General features: G+C 45.3%; 1 protein-coding gene across 10 annotated transcripts in view; it reads right to left on the bottom strand.

Annotated features, from left to right (window-relative positions):
- The window catches only part of METTL22 (methyltransferase 22, Kin17 lysine), a 625143-nt gene that overhangs the window by 575104 nt on the left and 27348 nt on the right, over positions 1–22691 (bottom strand). For 7 of the 10 annotated variants that reach the window (XM_073632992.1, XM_073632998.1, XM_073632995.1 and 4 more), the window contains one exon: positions 15835–16019. The exons of the other annotated variants lie outside the window; for them this stretch is intronic. The gene's annotated coding sequence lies outside the window, so the exon portion shown is untranslated. The remainder of the gene's footprint in view (positions 1–15834; positions 16020–22691) is intronic. 10 annotated transcript variants of the gene reach the window in all.

Here is a 22691-nt window from a genome sequence, read left to right on the forward strand (position 1 = left end):
TGCCAGAATTCGGATCCATTCCCGACCCTGACAGGTTGAAGCAACAGTATGATTTACCTAACTCACACCTGTTTAGATTCCTGCAGCTTAGGCATGCCTTCAACACCCAGTTTGAAAATGCCCAAGTGGCCTTTTACACCTCGAATCTGGAGACTCTGCTCAGAGATGAAGCTCTATCTGAGCCCTTATCTACCATATATAAAGCACTACTCCCCAACGTACACACGGGGCTAGAAAACCTTAGGGCACAGTGGGAGGTAGATTTCCCTACACTAGACACAGAAGATTGGGAAGAAATATGGGAATACCCCTTTTCACAACTAGTATCAGCTAGAGATAAACTAGTACAATTTAAAATAGTACATAAGGTATATTACACACCTGTGCGCTTACATAGAATCTATCCATCTATCTCTGCCTCTTGTTGGAGATGCAACTCAGCATCAGCGGATTTCACTCATATTTTTTGGAACTGTCCTTATATTGAATCTTTTTGGGTTGAGGTAACCAAGTTTATTTTAACTGTCACCACTGTCCCCGTGCCATTGTCTATAGAGGTATGTCTGCTGGGACTGGTGGAGCCACTGGCCCCACGCCGGGCACTCAGAACCCTGCTAGGATTACTACTTTACTACACCCGTAAATCTATAGTACTCAGATGGAAGGCCTCATCTGCACCTTCATTAAATTTCTGGAAGAAGTTAGTGAATGCGGCTCTCCCCCTGTACAAAGCTACTTACCTGTCACGTGGCTGTGGCAAAAAATCCCACAAAATATGGGATATTTGGACGGAATCCCTGTCCACTAATGCAGATTCAATTGATGACTAGTCCACTCTATTAGCACCGGGAATGGCACAAGTGACATCCCTGATCTCACGAACGTCACTAGGCTGCTCAATCGATAGTTATGGGGAGGGGGGGAATAGGAATATGTTTACTGCAATGTACATCTTATTTCATGATTGACTAAAGTGGGCAATACAGGATATACATGGATTTAGAGGTACTACTTTGAATATTCTGTGCAGGTGGTTGAGCGTACAGTAGTTTAGTTAGAATATATATATATTTTATATATGTATATGTGGGGGGGTTTTCCCCCTTTTTTTTTTCTTTTGTGTTTTTTTTTTTTTGTATTAGTGTGTAGTTCTTATGACCGAGCCTGGGTATGCCCAATAGGCTCTGTTTTGTTGTTATATTTACCTTGAAATTACAATAAAAATAACTTTAAAAAAAAAAAAAAAAAAAGAAATGAGGTGACAATCTCTTCTTCGGCTAACTATTATTATTATTATTATGTTGTGGGTCTGCTACACACACACCTTGTTTTTGCAGTTAATGTATGTAATGCATTATTGACAAAAATATTCAACTTTTTCTGCACCATGACAGAAATTTGGGGAGTCATGAAAATGGCGTGATTGTGGCAAATTATAAAGCACTGTGGGTGTTATTTACTAAAGGCAAATCCACTTTGCACTTCAAGTGCACTGCAAAAGTGCACTTGAGACTGCACTGAAACTGCACTTGTAGTGCAAAGTGGATTTGCCTTTAGTAAATAACCCCCATTGTCACTGTAAATACCGACTTTACTCCAAAAACTGCTTTTGAGCATTGAAAGGAGAAGCCACACATTGTTCATTATCAAACTTTTTACTCAAAGCACAATGACGTGTCTTTATAAAAGGGTTTTTTTAACAAACCAACATTTTTGGTGTATAATATTTTTTTTTTGGTCACATTAATTAGAAATGGCCTTTTATTGGTAAAACAGGCATGTTTAAAACAATACACAACTCAGGAACTTACAAAGTTCAACTTTGATAAAGTGAAGGCAATATCAGACATTAATATGTCCAAACTGTGTTGATATTGCCTTCATCAGATGGGGTGAAGTCACCCCTGTAAAAGCCAAATTTTGAAGATGCACACAAATTGGGATTCAAATTGGGGATTTCCCTCCTGATCCCATGCCTAATGTCAACACGTGCTATCTCCCATCATGGGGGATCAATGGACGTGTTTTGGGTGTGCAACCCCTTCCTCTCAGCTACTTTATTAGCGAGGAAGGGGTTGCACCCACAAAACGCATACATTGATCTTCCGTTATGGCAGACAGCACACGTTGACACACTGTGTGCATCTTCAAAATTTGGCTTTTAAATAATACGTAAAAAATTATTTGTAAAAAACAAAAAATACACGAGAAAAAATTTTAGGATTTTTGGGTGTTTTAGATTCTCCCTAAAACATCAATGATGTTCTTCATTTTTTTTGAACATCATTGATGTTTTCCTTTAGATGTTCTAAATCGCGATTGCACCCCATTATCTCCCCAATGAGGATCTGGGCACTGTCACTGGTGAAATTACATTTCTTCTTCCACAACATCCCCATCACCTAAAAATAAATAAAAAAAAACACCATGTATTATAAATATGCAGGCATCCATCTACCTGAAGCTGTGGTCACAGACACTTACCTGTTGTGGTGACAATTTCGCCAATTTCAACAATGTCTCCCTCCTCCTCCTCTGCTTGGGTTTGGGGGATTTCACCTTCTTCCGGAGGTGGGGAGTCCCTGGTCTCCTGATTTCCCGAGTCTTTTCTCCCCTATGTGAAAAAAGAAAAAAGAAGATATACTTCTGCTTTAGCAAAGTTCCAAGCTGAAAACATTTTTTTTTTGCCTTTCTAAAGCTGGAATACATACCTGTTTTGTGCAAGTTTCACAGAATGCGACACCCCTATAGTATCCACTGGAGCACCTATGTGGGACACCCTAATAAAAAGGGTGTCCTGGTGTCCCACACTAGTGCTCCTGTGTCCAGATATGTAAACAGTCCTTTCTTTACACTGAATCAAGTTTGCATTTCATTCTAGTTACAAACCCATCTAGACAACAAACTTTTTTTAATAGAACTATGCCTGAAAAAATGTATTGAACTGCATCTACCCAAAACATTGTATATTAGTGGCCGAACGAACAATGTTTCCTAAGAATGATTAATGTGCCAATGAACATGAAAGTTGCCATTTTAAACTGTACAACAGTAAAAAAAAAAAAAAAAAGCACATGGAGCAGCACAAACGTAATAATAAGAATAGGAACACAGGACAACTACTTACTTTTTTGCAGCACTCTCCTGATCCTTCTATACTGATCGTGCTCCCTCAATTTCAGGTCCAACCAGCGTTTCCTCAGTTGGTCCTTGGATCACCATACCCCAAAATTCCTGTGCAGACTCTTCACAACTTTAGCCATGATCTTGGCCTGTCTCACATTCGGGTTTGGGTTAGGTCCATGCTTCTCATCATAGTCGGCCCTCTTCAAGATGTCCACCATCTCCATCTCTACAAAGGCCATATTTGATGCTTTAAATCTCCTGCGGGATCAGGACGTTTCTGGCTCTGGGCTTTCCTCCTCCTCATTGCTGCTATTATCATGCACCTGCTGTGTCTCCGCCATGTGCTCTCCCACTGCGCCGAAAGAGAAGGGGCGGGGAATAGACTAGAAAGAACGTCAGGGCAGTTTCATGCATGCGCAGTGTATATAAAGTGTAACACGCGTGCATCGTACGTACGATCTGTGAGCGGAGGAAGGAGTCGCAGAAGCGCCGATCGTGATAACGAAGGTACAATTTTTACTTGGGCCTATACTGCTTATAGAATGAGGCCTATATTGGGACAAGATTAGGAGAGTTTAGCCTGATATTAGGGTTTGTCTTGTGTTGTGTTTTGCAGATAAAATGGATGGCTTCAAAGACCATGGTTTCCTCCCAATATTCATTGATAAATACAGGGAGCTGCCCTATCTGTGGCAGGTGAAATATCCACAATATGACAAATTAAAGAGGCAGGCAGCGCTGGAGAAACTGCTGGAGTTGGTGAAGCCACAGGTCCCCACGGCAAACATCCCCTATTTAAAAGCCAAAGTTGGTGGCCTGAGGAACACTTATCTTAGGGAGCGCAAGAAGGTCCAGGATTCCATGAGATTCTGTGGTACTATGAGAGACTGCATTTTCTGTCAGACCAGACTGAAGTCAGGGAATCCCTCTCAACCCTACCTACCACTCTTCCTTCCACCCCAGCTGAGGCTTCTGATGTCCAACCTGGGACTTCCAGCCAGGAAGAAGTGGAGGAGCCCAGCTTGAGCCAGGTATAGCATTGTTCTACGGATTTCTTGTGAAAAAAAAGAAATGATGTTTACTAGATGTTATTATTGATCACTAATTACTGATTTAATAAAGTGTTTTACATATCAATAGACAGGTGTGGCCACAAATGATTAGGACAAGAATGAAAAATGCTGGGCTCAGAATGAAAGTCTTTTCTATTTATTAACATTCAATTTGCAACAGTCATGAGCTAAGAATTGTGTGTGATTGATGAACCAAAAACTAAAACTATGTCCCTTTTTCATACACAGGAAGACCTCAGCCAGGAGGAAGCTGTGGAATGTGGCAGCCAGGAGGAGGCAGGGGTTAGTGTCAGCCAGGACGTGGACAGGCCCAGTAGTAGCCTCACAGAATCCCAGGTCCCTCCCCTCCGCCTCCCAACCAAAAGACCCAGGAAGGGGAGTAACTTGGAGGAGTCAGTGCTCAGGGTGATTGGGGAGGCTTCTGAGGCCCTCAGAACCACCCACACTCGTCAAGAGGCCTTTGCCTCCATGGTTGCCACCAAAATGCAGGACATGGAGGAGAACCACTGCCTCATGTGTGAGGAAATCATTTATATCACATTAAGGGGTTGAGGGGCCAAATAACACCCAATACCCACCTGTGCAAGTTGCATCATCCTCCTCTTCCTGCCACACCTCCAACACAACAGCCACAGCCTGGAAGGAAGAATAGAAGGAAGACAAGAAAGTGATGGCCTGGGTTCAGTCTGGTCTGACAAAAGATGCAGGCTCTTGTATGACCACAGCCTGGGGACATATATGTCATCTGCTGTTCCTGATCTCTTGGACTTCTGGACCAGATTATATGGACTCCTCAGGCCACCAATTTTGCCTTAAAATAGTTGATGTCTGCCCTGGGGGCCAAAGGCTTCACCAATTTCAGCTGTTTCTCCAGCGTTGCCTTCCCTCTTTATTTGGTTATGACCCATAATAAAAGGTTTTTTATTTTTTTAAATAATACTTGCCTATGTGTTGTCCTTCAAAAAGGACAGTTTATTTGTGAGTAAGCAGGTACATTTCCAAAATACAATGTGAAATTACCAAGGGACACCAACACCAAGCAATCTCCTTGAGATTCAAAAAGATAATAATGGTGTTGTGGTAACTTGACACACAAAACCCACCAAAAAAATTATGGAGATCACCAAAAAAAAAAAATTCAATAAAAAAAACAGGAGATCTTCATTTAAAAAACAAATAAAAAATATAAAAACATAAAACTAAAAAAATTATTTTGGTAGATCTGACGAATAAAAATATATTCATGAAATTACGAGAAATAATAAAGAAAGAAGTTTGTGAGAACTCTGTGTGAATATGAGCAGCAAAACAACTTCATTATTCTAGCATCATAAAGAAGAGAGTGCGCTGCATTAAACAATTTAAAACATTGCAGCGTGACAAAAGTGCTATATCCATTACGAACGCTAGTTTTACCAGACCAAGCACTTCCGTCTCGTAATTTCTTCTGAGCATGCGTGGCACTTTGTGCGTCGGAATTGGCTACACACGGTCGGAATTTACGCGAACGGATTTTGTTGTCGGAAAATTTTAAATCCAGCTCCCAAACTTTGTGTGTCGGAAATTCCGATGGAAAAAGTCAGATGAAGCCTACACTTGGTCGGAATTTCCGACAACAAGCTCCGATCGCACATTTTCCTTCGGAAAGTCCGACCGTATGTACAGGGCATTAGCGTTCGCAGGGATCAGGCCTGACTCTGCAAACGCTGCAGTTATGTGTGTTGTGTTTTGTAAGTGACACTGGGCTGAGGGGCTAAATGCAGGTGCTAGCAGGTATCTGTTCTGATCCCGCTAACACTGTTTTTGGGAACCCTAAACTGCTGGGAACGCTAGTATAGATCTGATCAGATCAGACAACGATCCGTTCAGACACTATACTACTAAGGGAGGTGTATGGTGCGTGCATGGGTGTTAGCGCTACTAGCACTAATCTGATGCTGCCTGGGGTGACGCAGACCCTATCTGATTCTAAAACCTAACATATCACCCGCCGGGCGATCAGGGGGTTAAACCTTTATTGAGTAATATATGGCAGGTGCCCTGATGCTATAAAAAGCAAACTAACTAACCAGCGTCACCCGTAACACCAATACAGTGATCACTAGTGACAGGGGGTGAAAGGGTTAACTAGGGGGCAATCAAGGGGTTAAAACCTTTATTAGGCAATATATGGGGGTACCCGAGGCTATAAAAACCTGACGGTGAAAATAATCACCTAACTGGCTAACTAGCGTCACCAGTGACACAAATACGGCCATCGATTAGTGACACTGGCAACAGGGGGTGAAAGGGTTAACTGGGGGGCGATCAAGGGGTTAAAACTCTATTAGAGGGGCAACCTAGACCTAACGGGGGTGAATACTAACTGCCCTGACAGTTATTGAAGTCACAAATGAAACCAATGCAGTGATCAGTGAAAAATCTGAAAACTGCAATTGGTGACACAGTGACAGGGAGTGAAAGGGTTAACTGGGGGACGATCTGGGGGTGATCAGGGGGGGTGGAAAGCGTACCTATGTGTGCTAATGTTAGTGTGCCATTGGTGTAACTCACGTTTAGATGCCTCCTCTCTCTCGCTGGAATCCAAAACACTCCACGAGGAGAGAGGACATCACTTCCGGAGCGATCACCAGGGCCAGAACATAACTCATTGGTTTCACCCTGGAGACTGATCGCTTCTCTAATGAACTTGACAGCTGTGGGCACAGTGGGGTGCGCGGTTGCGTGCCCCCCCCCCCCCCGCGGGGAGGGAGAGACGTACAGGTATGCCTATTTGCCCACCTGTGCCATTCTGCCGACGTACATCGGCGTGTGGCGGTCGGGAAGGGGTTAAAGGCAGTATCATGTTTTTTTGCACCATAGATTTATTATGAGGTTACCTGAAAAACATACCGAACGTCTACATATTTATTTTTTGATGAGTGTGAAGTTCACAAAAACAGCTGTACTAAAAAGCAGAGATGACAAACCTGCAACCTCCACCATCTGCAGACCTCCTCCATGGATACACCAAAAAAGACCATGGAGATTAAACACTTCCAGTGAAATGAGCCTTAACCGCTTCAGCTCCGGAAGATTTTACCCCCTTCCTGACCAGAGCACTTTTTGCGATTCGGCAATGCGTCGCTTTAACTGACAATTGCGCGGTCGTGCGACGTGGCTCTCAAACAAAATTGACGTCCTTTTTTTCCCACAAATAGAGCTTTCTTTTGGTGGTATTTGATCACTTCTGCGATTTTTATTTTTTGCACTATAAACAAAATAAGAGCGACAATTTTGAAAAAAAACGCATTATTTTTTACATTTTGCTATAATAAATATCCCCAAAAATATCAGTTTAGGCCAATCGTATTCTTCTACATATTTTTGGTAAAAAAAAAAAAAAAAAAAAAATTGCAATAAGCGTTTATTGATTGGTTTGCGCAAAAGTTATAATGTTTACAAACTAGAGGATAGTTTTATGGCATTTTTATTAATAATTTTGTTTTTACTAGTAATGGCGGCGATCAACGATTTTTATTGTGACTGCGACGTTATGGCGGACATGTAGGACATTTTTGACACATTTTTGGGACCACTATCATTTATACAGCGATCAGTGCGATTAAAAATTCACTGATTACTGTGTAAATTACACCGGCAGTGAAGGGGTTAACCACTAGGGGGCAGGGAGGGGTTAAGTATGTCCTAGGGGAGTGATTCTAACTGTAGGGGGGATGGGCTGTGTGTGTCACTACGCTGATCACTGCTCCCAATGACAGGGAGTTGTGATTCAGTGACACTTGTCACTAGGCAGAACGGGGAGATGCTGTTTACATCTCCCCGTTCGTCCTCTCCGGTGAGAACCGACTCACGGAGCTCCGGGCCAGCGGCGCTCACACAATGGCATGGCGGGGAATTCAAATGTAAGTCCATTTGCCCAGCCGTGCCATTCTGCCGACATATATCGGCGTGCGCCGGTCGGGAAGTGGTTAAGCTCTTCACCAACCAGGAAGACAGGAATACCACATGATACCAGCATTATCCTTTTTTGTCCCCTTTGAAAATATAATCAAGGTATTATCCTGAAAATCTCAAGTCCTCTCCGAATGTGTCTTGACACGGTTCGCCATATCAAGTGTATGAGGACATTTGAGTTTATCAGGGTAGAATAAGTATGAGTGGAACATATCCCAATCCCAATGAAAAGTAGGGGTTCACCGAATGGGTTTTTTGGTGCCGAAACTGATACCGAAAAATGAAAAATACACTAGGCTGAAAACCGAAACCAATACCGAAAATGACCGATACTGAAACTTATTTTAAAAAAAAATATATATATTTTTTTTTTTTTTACAGGAGATGGTCAAAGACTAGGGACATGGTACAGGAGATGGTCAGAGACTGGGGACATGGTACAGATCAATGCAGCCTCACCAGTGCCCGTCAGATGCAGCCTGCCTGTGTCCCCAGCCAGTGTCCCCAGCCAGTGTCCCCAGCCAGTGTCCCCATTGCAGCCTGCCTGTGTCCCCAGCCAGTGTCCCCATTGCAGCCTGTGTCCCCATTGCAGCCTGTGTCCCCATTGCAGCCTGTGTCCCCATTGCAGCCTGTGTCTCCAGCCTGCGTCCCCATTGCAGCCTGCGTCCCCATTGCAGCCAGTGTCCCCAGCCAGTGTCCCCATTGCAGCCAGTGTCCCCAGCCACTGTCCCCATTGCAGCCAGGGTCCCCAGCCAGTGTCCCCATTGCAGCCAGTGTCCCCATCCAGAGTCCCCATTGCAGCCTGTGTCTCCAGCCAGCGTCCCCATTGCAGCCTGCGTCCCCATTGCAGCCAGTGTCCCCAGCCAGTGTCCCCATTGCAGCCAGTGTCCCCATTGCAGCCAGTGTCCGCAGCCAGTGTCCCCATTGCAGCCAGTGTCCCCAACCAGTGTCCCCATTGCAGCCAGTGTCCCCAGCCAGCGTCCCCATTGCAGCCTGTGTCTCCAGCCAGCGTCCCCAGCCAGCGTCCCCATTGCAGCCTGTGTCTCCAGCCAGCGTCCCCATTGCAGCCAGTGTCCCCATTGCAGCCAGTGTCTCCAGCCAGTTTCCCCATTGCAGCCAGTGTCCCCATTGCAGCCTGTGTCCCCATTGCAGCCTGTGTCTCCAGCCAGCGTCCCCATTGCAGCCTGCGTCCCCAGCCAGTGTCCCCATTGCAGCCAGTGTCCACAGCCAGTGTCCCCATTGCAGCCAGTGTCCCCAGCCACTGTCCCCATTGCAGCCAGTGTCCCCAGCCAGTGTCCCCATTGCAGCCAGTGTCCCCAGCAAGTGTCCCCATCCAGAGTCCCCATTGCAGCCTGTGTCTCTTGCCAGCGTCCCCATTGCAGCCTGCGTCCCCATTGCAGCCAGTGTCCCCAGCCACTGTCCCCATTGCAGCCAGGGTCCCCAGCCACTGTCCCCATTGCAGCCAGTGTCCCCAGCCACTGTCCCCATTGCAGCCAGTGTCCCCATCCAGAGTCCCCATTGCAGCCTGTGTCTCCAGCCAGCGTCCTCATTGCAGCCTGCGTCCCCATTGCAGCCAGTATCCCCAGCCAGTGTCCCCATTGCAGCCAGTGTCCCCATTGCAGCCAGTGTCCCCATTGCAGCCAGTGTCCCCAGCCAGTGTCCCTATTGCAGCCAGTGTCCCCAGCCAGCGTCCCCATTGCAGCCTGTGTCTCCAGCCAGCGTCCCCAGCCAGCGTCCCCATTGCAGCCTGTGTCTCCAGCCAGCGTCCCCATTGCAGCCAGAGTCCCCATTGCAGCCAGTGTCCCCATTGCAGCCAGTGTCTCCAGCCAGTTTCCTCATTGCAGCCAGTGTCCCCATTGCAGCCAGTGTCCCCATTGCAGCCTGCGTCCCCATTGTAGCCAGTGTCCCCAGCCAGTGTCCCCATTGCAGCCAGTGTCCACAGCCAGTGTCCCCATTGCAGCCAGTGTCCCCAGCCACTGTCCCCATTGCAGCCAGTGTCCACAGCCAGTGTCCCCATTGCAGCCAGTGTCCCCAGCCACTGTCCCCATTGCAGCCAGTGTCCCCAGCCACTGTCCCCATTGCAGCCAGTGTCCCCAGCCACTGTCCCCATTGCAGCCAGTGTCCCCAGCAAGTGTCCCCATTGCAGCCAGTGTCCCCAGCCACTGTCCCCATTGCAGCCAGTGTCCCCAGCCACTGTCCCCATTGCAGCAAGTGTCCCCATTGCAGCCTGTGTCTCTTGCCAGCGTCCCCATTACAGCCTGCATCCCCATTGCAGCCAGTGTCCCCATTGCAGCCAGTGTCCCCAGCCAGTGTCCCCATTGCAGCCAGTGTTCCCAGCCAGTGTCCCCATTGCAGTCAGTGTCCCCAGCCAGTGTCCCCATTGCAGTCAGTGTCCCCAGCCAGTGTCCCCATTGCAGCCAGTGTCCCCATTGCAGCCAGTGTCCCCAGCCAGCGTCCCCAGCCAGCGTCCCCATTGCAGCCTGTGTCTCCAGCCAGCGTCCCCAGCCAGCTTCCCCATTGCAGCCTGTGTCTCCAGCCAGCGTCCCCATTGCAGTCTGCCTCCCCATTGCAGCCAGTGTCCCCATTGCAGCCAGTGTCCCCATTGCAGCCAGTGTCCCCAGCCAGTGTCCCCATTGCAGCCAGAGTCCCCAGCCAGAGTCCCCATTGCAGCCTGTGTCTCCAGCCAGCGTCCCCATTGCAGCCAGTGTCCCCATTGCAGCCAGTGTCCCCAGCCAGTGTCCCCATTGCAGCCAGTGTCCCCAGCCAGTGTCCCCATTGCAGCCAGTGTCCCCAGCCAGTGTCTCCATTGCAGCCAGTGTCCCCAGCCAGTGTCCCCATTGCAGCCAGTGTCCTCAGCAAGTGTCCCCAGCCAGCGTCCCCAATGCAGCCTGTGTCTCCAGCCAGCGTCCCCAGCCAGCGTCCCCATTGCAGCCTGTGTCTCCAGCCAGCGTCCCCATTGCAGCCTGCGTCCCCATTGCAGCCAGAGTCCCCATTGCAGCCAGAGTCTCCAGCCAGCGTCCCCATTGCAGCCAGTGTCTCCAGCCAGCGTCCCCATTGCAGCCTGTGTCTCCAGCCAGCATCCCCATTGCAGCCAGAGTCCCCATTGCAGCCAGTGTCCCCATTGCAGCCAGTGTCTCCAGCCAGTTTCCCCATTGCAGCCAGTGTCCCCATTGCAGCCAGTGTCCCCATTGCAGCCAGTGTCCCCAGCCAGTGTCCCCATTGCAGCCAGAGTCCCCATTGCAGCCAGAGTCCCCAGCCAGCGTCCCCATTGCAGCCAGAGTCCCCAGCCAGCGTCTCCATTGCAGCCTGTGTCACCAGCCAGCGTCCCCATTGCAGCCTGCGTCCCCATTGCAGCCTGCGTCCCCATTGCAGCCTGCCTGTGCAGGGGAAGAGAGAGGAGAGCCGCCGCCTTGGTGATTTGAGCGCTGGGAACATCACAGCTTTCATTTCAATAGCTGTGTGTTCCCCGCTGCGCGCCGTCACATACAGCCCCTCCTATTTGTCCGGGCACTTTGACAGACAGATCACCCGTCCAATCTTGGGATGGGTGATCTGACTATCAAAGTTCCCTGGACAAGGGGGAGGGGCTGTATGTGACCGTGCGCAGCGGGGAACACACAGCTATTGAAATGAAAGCTGTGATGTTCCCGGCGCTCAAATCAACAAGGCGGCAGCTCTCCTCTCTTCTGAGCTATAGGACACCCCCATGATGGACGGCACCAGGGGCAGGGGGCGGGATGGCCCCGCCCCATTTTTGGCTCTATTATCGGCCGTTTTTCTCTTTCGGCAAATTGCCGAAAAGGACATTTTCGGCCGATATTTTTCGGCGGCCGAAATTTCGATGCATCCCTAATGAAAAGAAAATGAAACCTTGGGCTAATTTTCTGGTGGTGGTCCCAAGTTTACCAGGAAAGGCTCCAGAAAACTCATCTGTACATGACAGAGCTCTTAACTTCAACTTTGAGCTGACATAATTACTAAAAAAAAAAATCCACTTTCAAGGTAAGATGCCATATGACTAGGAGAGAAAGGAGCACCCTCCAAGATTTGCAGTACCAAAGATACTTTAAGTTCCATCTGGGAAATAGGATTTTAGACAGAACAGTCTTGAAGATTGCTTTTATTAACCATTGTACTAAAGGTTCTTCTGCCCATCTTCAGTCTGTTAGAGCAGATGAGGCTGAAATGTGTACTTTCAAATTTTGGTAAGCTAGGCCTCTGTCCAGATTTTACCGTAGGAAATAAAGAACATCTTTGACAGGCAGGGAAAAGGGATTCACATTCGAACTTTGTGCAAAGTGCCAGAATGAGAAAATATGTAGAATTTGTAGATTTGCTAGACTTCAGCAAAATCTCAACTACTTCTAGGTAAATACCTGCCTGAATCAACCTGTTCCTAGCTATTTCAAAACTGCTAAGGAGAAAGAGTGGTGCAGGCTGGGGTGTAACAGGTGTCTGTGCTGAGGGAGATCCTTCTTCAATGGAAGATGGTAAGGGGGAGATTGAGCCAGCTGAAGCAGCAGTGAGAAACAGATTCTCCTGGACCAAAAGGGTAACACCACCAGGGCAAGACCCTCTCCTGTTCTATATTCCTGAGAACTCTAAAGGAACAGAGAAGTCAGAGGAAAAAACACATGGAATTGAAAAGGCACCCTGAGCCACTGTTTTGAGGTTACTATGGAGCAGAAAAACTTTGGTTGAGAATTCTGATCTGTTGACACCAGGTTTACCAATGCCATTAGGCAGCAATGATTGGTTTCAGAAATTTCATTTTCAAACACCATTCCTTCTGGCCTGCTAACGTCCAGCTCAAATAATACAGTTAGGGCTGAAACAACTAATCGATTAATCGACAACTAATCGATTATGAAATTAATCGATTACTATTTTCATAATCGGTTAATCGGCCAGTGACATAATGGGGTTAAAAAAAACTAAAACGAGCCCTTTATAGTACAAAAAGAGCAAATAATCGCTACTGTAGATGTTACTTTCACAGTTCTACAGTAAAAAATGAACCCCTTACAGTAGTAATTATCTGCTTTTTTTTTCTTTTTTACTATAAAGGGCTAATTTTTGTTTTTTTAACCCCATTATGTTACTAAACGTCTTAGACCTCGTTCACAACTATGTGTTTTTTGGTGCTTTTTTGCAGAAGCGCACTACACTTCATTTACATGGTTTCCTATGGGACACGTTGACATCTATGCTTTTTTCAGCTGCTGCGTATTTGGAAAGGGTCAGGGACTTTTTTTTTAACGCAAAAACGGTGCTCTTTTGGTTCAATATACTTCAATGGAGAAGCTGCAGAAAAGCATTTAATGCATTTTTGCAGCAATTTGTGTTTTTTAATCTGCCCAACAACAAATTGGCCAAAAAAAACGCAAATCGCCGCAAAATCACGTGTGCAAAAATCAAAACGCACAGCAAAAAGCACAGCAGAAACAGATCAAAAGGTGTGTACTGAGCCTTATGCTGTCCACATGGATCAATTTTCAGACGAGAATATTCAGACAAAAAATCTTTGTACATTTGCTGAATGAAAGAATGTTGTTTGAAATTTTCACTTGTTTTTAACATTCTGTTTTTAAAATGAATGTAATTTCTGAACGAAAATCACATCCACTGTCTGAAAATTCCTTTGACCAAGAAGTTTTCTATTTCCAAATGTTCCCGTCACTGTGGTTGAAAATGAACCTCGACTTGACCCCACTAACGATTAGAAAATCGAACGAACGTTCTTAAAATGAAATTTTTTTTTGAAGGAAGACATTTGATCCCTGAGTCTGAAAATATTTATCAGATTCACCCTTTAATAGTATGTACAGTATATCTCTTCTCTAACAGTATATCTCCTCTAACAGTATATACAGTATATCTCTTCCGTCTGTTATCCTCAGAGTGGATTAGATATTTTGCTCCCTAACCATATGGTTGGTTATTTATATTTACCACTGCATAGAGATATTTCAGAATAAATTGCCTTTTTTAAAAACTTTACATATTGACTAAATTATAGCCACACTTTTTTTTTTAAGGTTATAACCGATTAATCGATTAATCGAAACAATAATCGGCCAACTAATCGATTATGAAAATAATCGTTAGTTGCAGCCCTAAATACAGTGCATCCGGAAAGGATTCACAGTGCTTCACTTTTTCCACATTTTGTTATGTTACAGCTTTATTCCAAAATTAATTAAATTAATTATTTTCCTCAAAAATTCTACAAACATTACCCTATAATGACAACGTGAAATAAGTTTGTTTGAAATATTTGCAAATTTATTTTAAAAAAAAAATAAACAATATCACATGTACACAAGTATTCACAGCCTTTGCCATGACACTCAAAATTGAGCTCAGGTCAATTTCTGCAGCATTGATGGTCCCAATGAGCACACTGGCCTCCATCATATGTAAATATAAAAAGTTTGGAACCACCAGGACCCTTCCCAGAGCGGGCCGCTGGGCCAAACTAAGCAATCGGGGGAGAGGGGTCTTAGTCAGGGAGGTGACCAAGAACCTGATGGTCACTCTGACAGAGCTCCAGGGTTTCTTTTGAGAGAGGAGAACCTTCCCGAACAACCATCTCTGCAGTGCTCCACCAATCAGGCCTGTATGGTAAAGTGGCCAGACTGAAGCCACTCCTCAATAAAAAAAAAAAAAAAAAAAAAAAAAAAAAACACATGACAGCCCACCTGGAGTTTTCCAAAAGGCACCTGAAGGACTCTCAGACCATGAGAAACAAAGTTCTCTGGTCTGATGAAACAAAGATTGAACTCTTTGGCCTGAATGGCAAGCATCATGTCTGGAGGAAACCAGGCACCACTCATCACCTGGCCAATACCATCCCTACAGTGAAGCATGGGGGTGGCAGCATCATGCTGTGGGGATTTTTTTTCAGAGGCAGGAACTGGGAGACAAGTCAGGATCGAGGGAAAGATGAATGCAGCAATGTACAGATACACTTGATGAAAACCTGCTCCAGAGCGCTGTGGACCTCTGGGGCGAAAGTTCATCTTTCAACAGGGCAATGACCCTAAGCACACAGCCAAGATAACAAAGGAGTGGCTACAGGACAACTATGTGAATGTCCTTGAGTGGCCCACCCAGAGCCCAGACTTGAACCCGACTGAACATCTCTGGTAGATCTGAAAATGGCTGTGCACCAACGCTCCCCATCCAACCTGATGGAGCTTGAGAGGTCCTGCACAGAAGAATGGGAGAAACTGCCCAAAAATAGGTGTGCCGAGCTTGTAGCATCATACTCAAAAACACTTGAGGCTATAATTGGTGCCAAAGGTGCTTCAACAAAGTATTGAGCAAAGGCTGTGAATACTTCTGTACATGTGATTGTTTTTGTTTTCTTATTTTTAATAAATTTGCAAAGATTTCAAACGTTTTTCACATTGTTATTATGGGGTATTGCTTGTAGATTTTTAAGGAAAATGATGAATTTAATCAATTTTGGAATAAGGCTGTAACATAACAAAATGTGGAAAAAGTGCAGTACTGTGAATACTTTCCGGATGCACTGTACATCAGGAGATTCTCCCCTGGTATATAACTGGCTGTGTGGTCTGCAACATGCCCCTCTGGGGGAAGGGAAATACTTCTGGTTTACCCTTGGTTCAAGATGTACACAATTTTGTTGTCCATAACAGCTCTCACTTACTCAAGATTGGAAAGAAGAATGTCAGCACTGTCAGCACAGCCCTGGAGCTCTAAGATGTTTGAATATCGTGAGTGTTGCCAACTCTCTTGAAGCTTATAACCTCAGCAATGAGTGTCCCAACCTTGGAGGCTGTTGTAAGAATGGTTCAGGCACCAAGACTTAAAGTGGAACTTTACCTATAACAACTTGAAAAAGAAAAAAAGAAAAATTATTATGTTCTTTAGCAAGGAACATACATTCAACATGAATAATTATGATACCAAAATTAGTGTGCTGTAAATTTTTTCCAGCATTGTTCCCATTTCTTCTTGCTGGAGGCTGCCATTTTGCTAAAGTCCAGAGCCCCTGAGTAGCAGTAAATGTTTAGGCTATCAGTATATAGGCCTCTAGAGTTTTGGCACAGTGCCAAAAAATAGAGCACAAATGAGCATGTGCAGAGCAGGATGATGCAATGTATTACTGGATTTTAAACAGTATAAGCACTTCTTTTTAATGTTTTACATAGTTAAACGTGCAAAATGGGGCAGCCTGAAGCGATCTAGTAGGACTTAATTTTATGACAAAATTTCCACTTTAAGTTTCCTCTGTGATAAATTTGATAAGTTTTGGGGGCTCATGGTGGACCGCAAAGGAAATAAGAATCTGTTGAGAAAGATTTGTGATTCCACTGGTTCAGGAAATTGAATTACAGAGGTCTGTAATGCCATCTTGTCCAGAAGACCACTGGTACATAGCTGACAGTTTTCCAGAAAGGACATGCATGCACGTGTCAGCGTCATATCAGTTTTCATCGTTTTTGCATTGGAGAATGAGGTTGTCCACTTTGTTGGGAAGAAGGAAGAGTCGGCCTAACGAGGTGCCGAACAATACCCCTAAACATTACATTTTTTGCACTGGTACTAACTGCCTCTTGCCCAGTTTCCCCAGCCATCCAAAGTCCACTTGTGTGCGTAAGAGTATCTCCTTGTGCAACATCAATGCTGATGGAGAGCTTGAGAGCAGGATAATGTAATTCAGGCAATGATAAAATCGCAGGCTCTGTAAGCAAAGAATGTCTATTACAGACAACAAAACTTTTGACAATGTTCTGGGTTTTGTACAAGGTCGACGAGTAGGCACAGGAAATGATAATGTCTATGATGAACTAATAATCGAACATACTTTTGATGAGTTTTTGCCACTGGAACATGAAGACATTGACTGTACTCAATCCAATCAAAAACACTGGTTTTATGAAGGAATTACATTTTTTTTGGAGGTCTAAAAGACTGGCTTGAATCTTCTAGACACCATCCTCACCAAAAAAAAAAAATTGGGGAATAAAACCTCTTGCTACCTCTGGGATTGGGGCATTTGTCCTTAACTAAAACAATTATTCTACATCTTGATCTAGCAATCTCCTCTTCCCTGAAAATGATTATATTTGTGACTCCACAAACACATTCTTGGAAGGTTTCTTGACAAACTATTCAGTACCCTATTAAGACAGGATGAAAACCCATTGATCTGAGACTGTCTGCCCAAAGATCGCAGGACAGGGAAAGGTTGCTGCCCACCGGCTGCCTTTGGGCAGGCAGAATCTCAGAAAATATTATCAGAGGGCTTGGAAGACTAATAGGGCGTACACGCGGTCGGACTTTGTTCGGACATTCCGACAACAAAATCCTAGGATTTTTTCCGACCAATGTTGGCTCAAACTTGTTTTGTCTACACACGGTCGCACAAAGTTGTCGGAATTTCCAATCGCCAACCACGCGGTCACGTACACCATGTACGACGAGACTAGAAAAGGCCGGTTCAGAACCAAGCGCGGCACCCTTTGGGCTCCTTTTGCTAATCTCGTGTTAGTAAAAGTTTGGTGAGAGACGATTCGCACGTTTTCAGACTCGTGGCTTTCAGATCGTTTTCTGCGGTTCAGTTTGTGCTTGTGGGTTTGTATCTGCTCTTCAGTGCGTGCAAGCAAGTTCCGCGTGACTTTAGGTAGTCATTGTATTCTTGTTCGTTCGTTACTGTTTTTCAGGTCGCTCTTCACAGGCCTTGCTGTTCTTCAGTGCGTTCTGTTACTTCGTTCTGAGCAGCCGACCGTTTTCTAGCCATGTTTCGTATGCGTACTCCTCGTAGACTTTGTGCTGTGCGGGGGCTTGGTGTTGGGGTCCTGACCTTGACACAAGTCCAGTCCATGAACAGGGTGGGGAGGAGTTCATGGACCAAGAATTGGTTGCTTCAGCGTGACCAGTTCTCTCATATGCCTTTGCTCCGTGAGATCCGTGAGAATAATCCTGATGATTTCAGGAACTTTCTCCGGATGACGGACCCCGTATTTCACCGTTTGTTGGCTTCGCTGACCCCCTATATCAGCAGGCAGGATACCTGCATGAGGCAAGCCATCACTCCGGAGCAGAGGTTGGTCGCTACCCTGCGGTATTTGGCGACAGGGAGAAGTCTGCAGGACTTGAAGTTCTCGACAGGCATCTCCCCCCAGGCTCTGGGGATCATTATCCCAGAGACCTGTTCTGCCATCATCCAGGTCCTGCAGAAGGAGTATATGAAGGTAAGATTTTTATCCTTTTATGTCACATTTTATTGTATTGAATGTTTGCTAATATATTGTATTTCTTTCCTTATTCCCTAATTACCATGATTGTAATATGCTGTGAATGTCCCCTTTGTTCTCATGCATGCTGGATTTTTATGTAATTATTATTTTAGGTCCTTCATACATATTTGCCCTTCAATAACCTCCCCAGCATGGTGTCTCCTGGCCTATATTCACCTCATGTAGTCACTTAACAATGTATTTTATCAGCTCCATAGTAGTGCTTTACCCCAAACACCCCCTAAAATGTTTGGAAATGTTATTTTTGATTTAAATTCAGGCAGAGTGCCAGAGGCTTTTTTTTGTGGTGTCCCCAAATAATTTTTAGTAACCCTCCCTCCCCCAACTGCTAAGTCAGCTGATCCCAATTCTCTATCCTCAATCATCTATCTGCTGACTTTGCCAAACCCATAAACACTATACCCACCTCTTTACTGGTCAGATTTATGGATGAATTGCCCAAAGCATGTAGTGCAAGGGCCTGCCTGTATACTTTCAAATGGTACTGTTTAAAGTTTTTGTATCCTATTATTATCTTGATAGGTAATAGCTGAATGTCCAAATGTCCTCAAATGTGTACAATGTGTATTTATATCTTTGTATTATGACACTTCTTACCTGTCCAGTGGGCTGCCAATAGTGTAACTAAGGAGGGGCTGTTCCAAGTAATACCCATTATTTAGGCATTCATCTCTCAATGAAGTGAAGAGGGTTACCTGTCCAAGATTTCCACACACCCCCTATAATGTTATAAATGGCCCATGAGAGGGGGGGAGGGGGAATATGATAGGTGTACCTTATACTTTGGCCTTGTTAAATTCCCCTTACTAAATGCTATCTGGAGGTTGACCCATAATGTTTGTGTCTAATCTGCTTGCCATGTTTCTGTGAAAAAATAGTAATGTTTATTGTTTTTTCCTCAACAGTTTCCTTCCACGCCACAGGAATGGCAGACTGTGGCCTCCCACTTTGCCCAGCGGTGGGACTTTCCTAACTGCGGAGGGGCAATTGATGGGAAACACGTCCACATCGTCCCACCACCCAACTCGGGGTCATACTATTATAATTACAAGGGGTTTAATAGTATAGTGATGTTGGCGGTGGTGTCGGCTAATTACGACTTCTTGTATGTGGACGTGGGGAAGAATGGCCGGATATCCGATGGTGGAGTCATCGCCCAGACGGAGTTCTACAGGCGTCTCCAGAATGGCAGCTTGGACTTGCCAGCTCCAGAGGACAATGTTGAAGGACTCCCATTTGTGTTTGTTGCTGATGAAGCGTTTGCGCTGGGGGACCACCTGATGCGGCCATTCCCAATGAGGACCCTCACCCCGGAACAGAGGGTTTTTAATTACCGGCTGGCCAGAGCCCGAACAGTGGTGGAGAACACATTTGGAATCCTGGCCAGCCGGTTCTGACTATTTCTGACACCCATCCATATGGCGGAGTATAAACTGAACCATATAATACTTGCGTGCTGTGTTCTCCATAACTTTTTAAGGAAACATTCGGCCAACTATGCTGGCTCAGTTGGGCCTGAGGCCGGAATGATATATCAAACCACACTGACGGCGCTTGAAAGCGGCCGTCCTGGCTTGCTCTCCCTGAGTGCCCGTGATGTCCGGTTACGATACCAGGAGTTCTTTGTGGGTAGGGGGGCCATCAATATGCCAGAAAATCTGTGAAGCCTTCTTATAATAAAAAAAAAAAATCTTTGTGGACATTTCCTGCTTGTGTTTGTTTTAGCTGACCCTGACAGAAATGTATTGAGTGCAGAAAATGGCGTGATTGTGTAACCTTATACAAAGCACTGTTGGCTGTTATTTACTAAATGCAAAAACACATTTCACTACAAGTGCACTTGCAACTGCACTGAAACTGCACTTGTAGTGCAAAGTGGATTTGCCCTTAGGAAATAACCCCCATTTTCTCATAAAACAACAATTACATCACCCCAAAAGTGTTGTGATTCTTGATTAACAATCTTTTTAATACCTGCACAATCACATGTGCATTTACCAAAGGTTTTTCAGACAAACCAACATGTTTGTTGTATACCAATTTTTGTGGTGGCATTATCCAAAATCAAAATGTCCATTTTATAGAAAACAGGCCTGTGTAAAACCAACAAGAAAAGACACAAATCTTGAACTTACAAACGTCACATTTGGTCGAATTTGAAGGCAATATCAGACATGAGTATTTAGGAACTGTGTTTGATATTGCGTTCAGATGGTGGGAAATCACCCCTGGAAAAGCCAAATTTGGAAGATGCACACAAATTTCCCAATGCCAACATGTGCTAGCTGCCATCACGGGGGATCAAGGGACGTGTTTTGGGGGAGAAACCCCTTCCTCACCGCTACTTTATTATTGAGGAAGGGGTTGCACCCCCAAAACGCGTCCATTGATCTCCCGTGATGGCAGATAGCACATGTTGGCACACTGTGTGCATCCTCCAAATTTGGCTTTGGGAAAAATTACAAAAAGATTTAGCACATTGTAGCACACAAAAGAAGAAGGTGATTTGGAGGGGCTTTAAACTCACCCCAAAACATCAATGATGTTTTTATATTTTGGAATAACATCATTGATTTTTTGCTTGATGATTTCCAATTGTAAATTACACCCCATGATCTCCCCGATCAGGATCTGGGCACTTTCGGATGTGAAAGGATCTGGATCCACAACCTCACGATCACCTAAAAAGAGAGGAACCCCAAAATAAATTTGGTTTCAAAAATATGCCGGCATCCATCTCTTATCTGAGCCTGTGGTCGCAGACACTCACCTGTTGTGGTGACTAGTTCCACCATGTCTTCATCCTCCTGCTCAGCTTGTGTTGGGGGGATTTCACCTTCTTCCAGAGGGGGGGGGCTCTGGTCTCCTCGGATGAGGGGTGTCCTCCGAGTCTTTTCTCCCCTATGTAAAACAAAAATGGTATAATTAGCACACAGATATTTAATGTCAGAACTATAAATAGGAAACATTGCTTGGAAGTGGGGTACAATTTTCTATTTTAGCAGAGTTCCAACATGTAGCTTTTTTAGTGTCCTTTGTCAACCTGCAATACTTTACCTGTTTTGTCCAAGCTTCACAGATGTAGCCCCCCCTATAGTATACACTGAAGCACCTGTGTGGCCCCCTAATAAAAATGGTGTTCTTTTGTCCCACACTAGTGCTCCAGTGTCCAGATGTGAAAACAGCTGCTCAGTGTCCTCTCCTTACACAGAATCTAGTTTGCATTTCATTCTAGTAACAAAGCCATCTACACAACCCAATTCTTTGAAGACAAGTATAGGGTGTCAAAATGGTGGCCAAATGCATATGGGCTAAACAATGGTATTTTATAGTTGGAACGAAAAATGTTTGATCCGAACGAATAATGTGCCCATGAACATGAAAGTTGCCATTTTAAACTGTACAACAGTTCCTAAAAGCACATGGAGCAGCACGAACGTAATAAAGACAAAAAGAATAGGAACACAGCACAACTACTTACTTTTTTGCAGCACTCTCCGGATCTTTCTGTACTGCTCATGTTCTCGTAATTTCAGGTCCGACCACCGCTTCCTGAACTGATCTTTCGATCGTCGTACCCCGAAATTCCGGTGCAGACTCCTGACCACTTTCGCCATGATCTTGGCCTTTCGGACATTGGGGTTGGGGTAAGGCCCATACTTTCCATCATAGTCGGCCTTCTTCAGGATGTCCACCATTTCCAACATCTCCCCAAAAGGACATATTTGAGTCCTTAAATCTCCTTCTGGATCGGGACGTTTCAGGCTCTGGCCTTTCCTCCTCCTCCTCCTCGTTGCTACAATTAGCACGCACCTGCTGTCTATCCGCCATGTGCTCTTCCCCCACTGCGCCGAACGAAAAGGGGCGGGGAATAGACTAGAAAGAACGTCAGGGGCGGGCGGAGTTATACGCATGCGCAGTGTGTATAAAGCGTAACACACGTGCGTCTTACGTACGATCTGTGAGCGGAGGAAGGAGCATCGGAGACACCGATCGTGATAACGAAGGTAAGATTTAAACTTGCGCCTATACTGCTTCGAAATGGAAGCCTATATTGTAACAAGATTAGGGGAGTTTTGCCTGACATTAGGGTTTGTCTTGTGTTGTGTCTTGCAGAGAAAATGGATGGGTTCAACGACCACAACTTCCTCCCCCTGTTCATAGACAAATACAGGGAGCTGCCCTGTCTGTGGCAAGTGAGACACCCCCACTATAATCACAAACAGAAGAGGCAGGCAGC

Source organism: Aquarana catesbeiana, linkage group LG06 (assembly GCF_042186555.1).
Source record: "Aquarana catesbeiana isolate 2022-GZ linkage group LG06, ASM4218655v1, whole genome shotgun sequence".
NCBI lineage: Eukaryota > Metazoa > Chordata > Amphibia > Anura > Ranidae > Aquarana > Aquarana catesbeiana.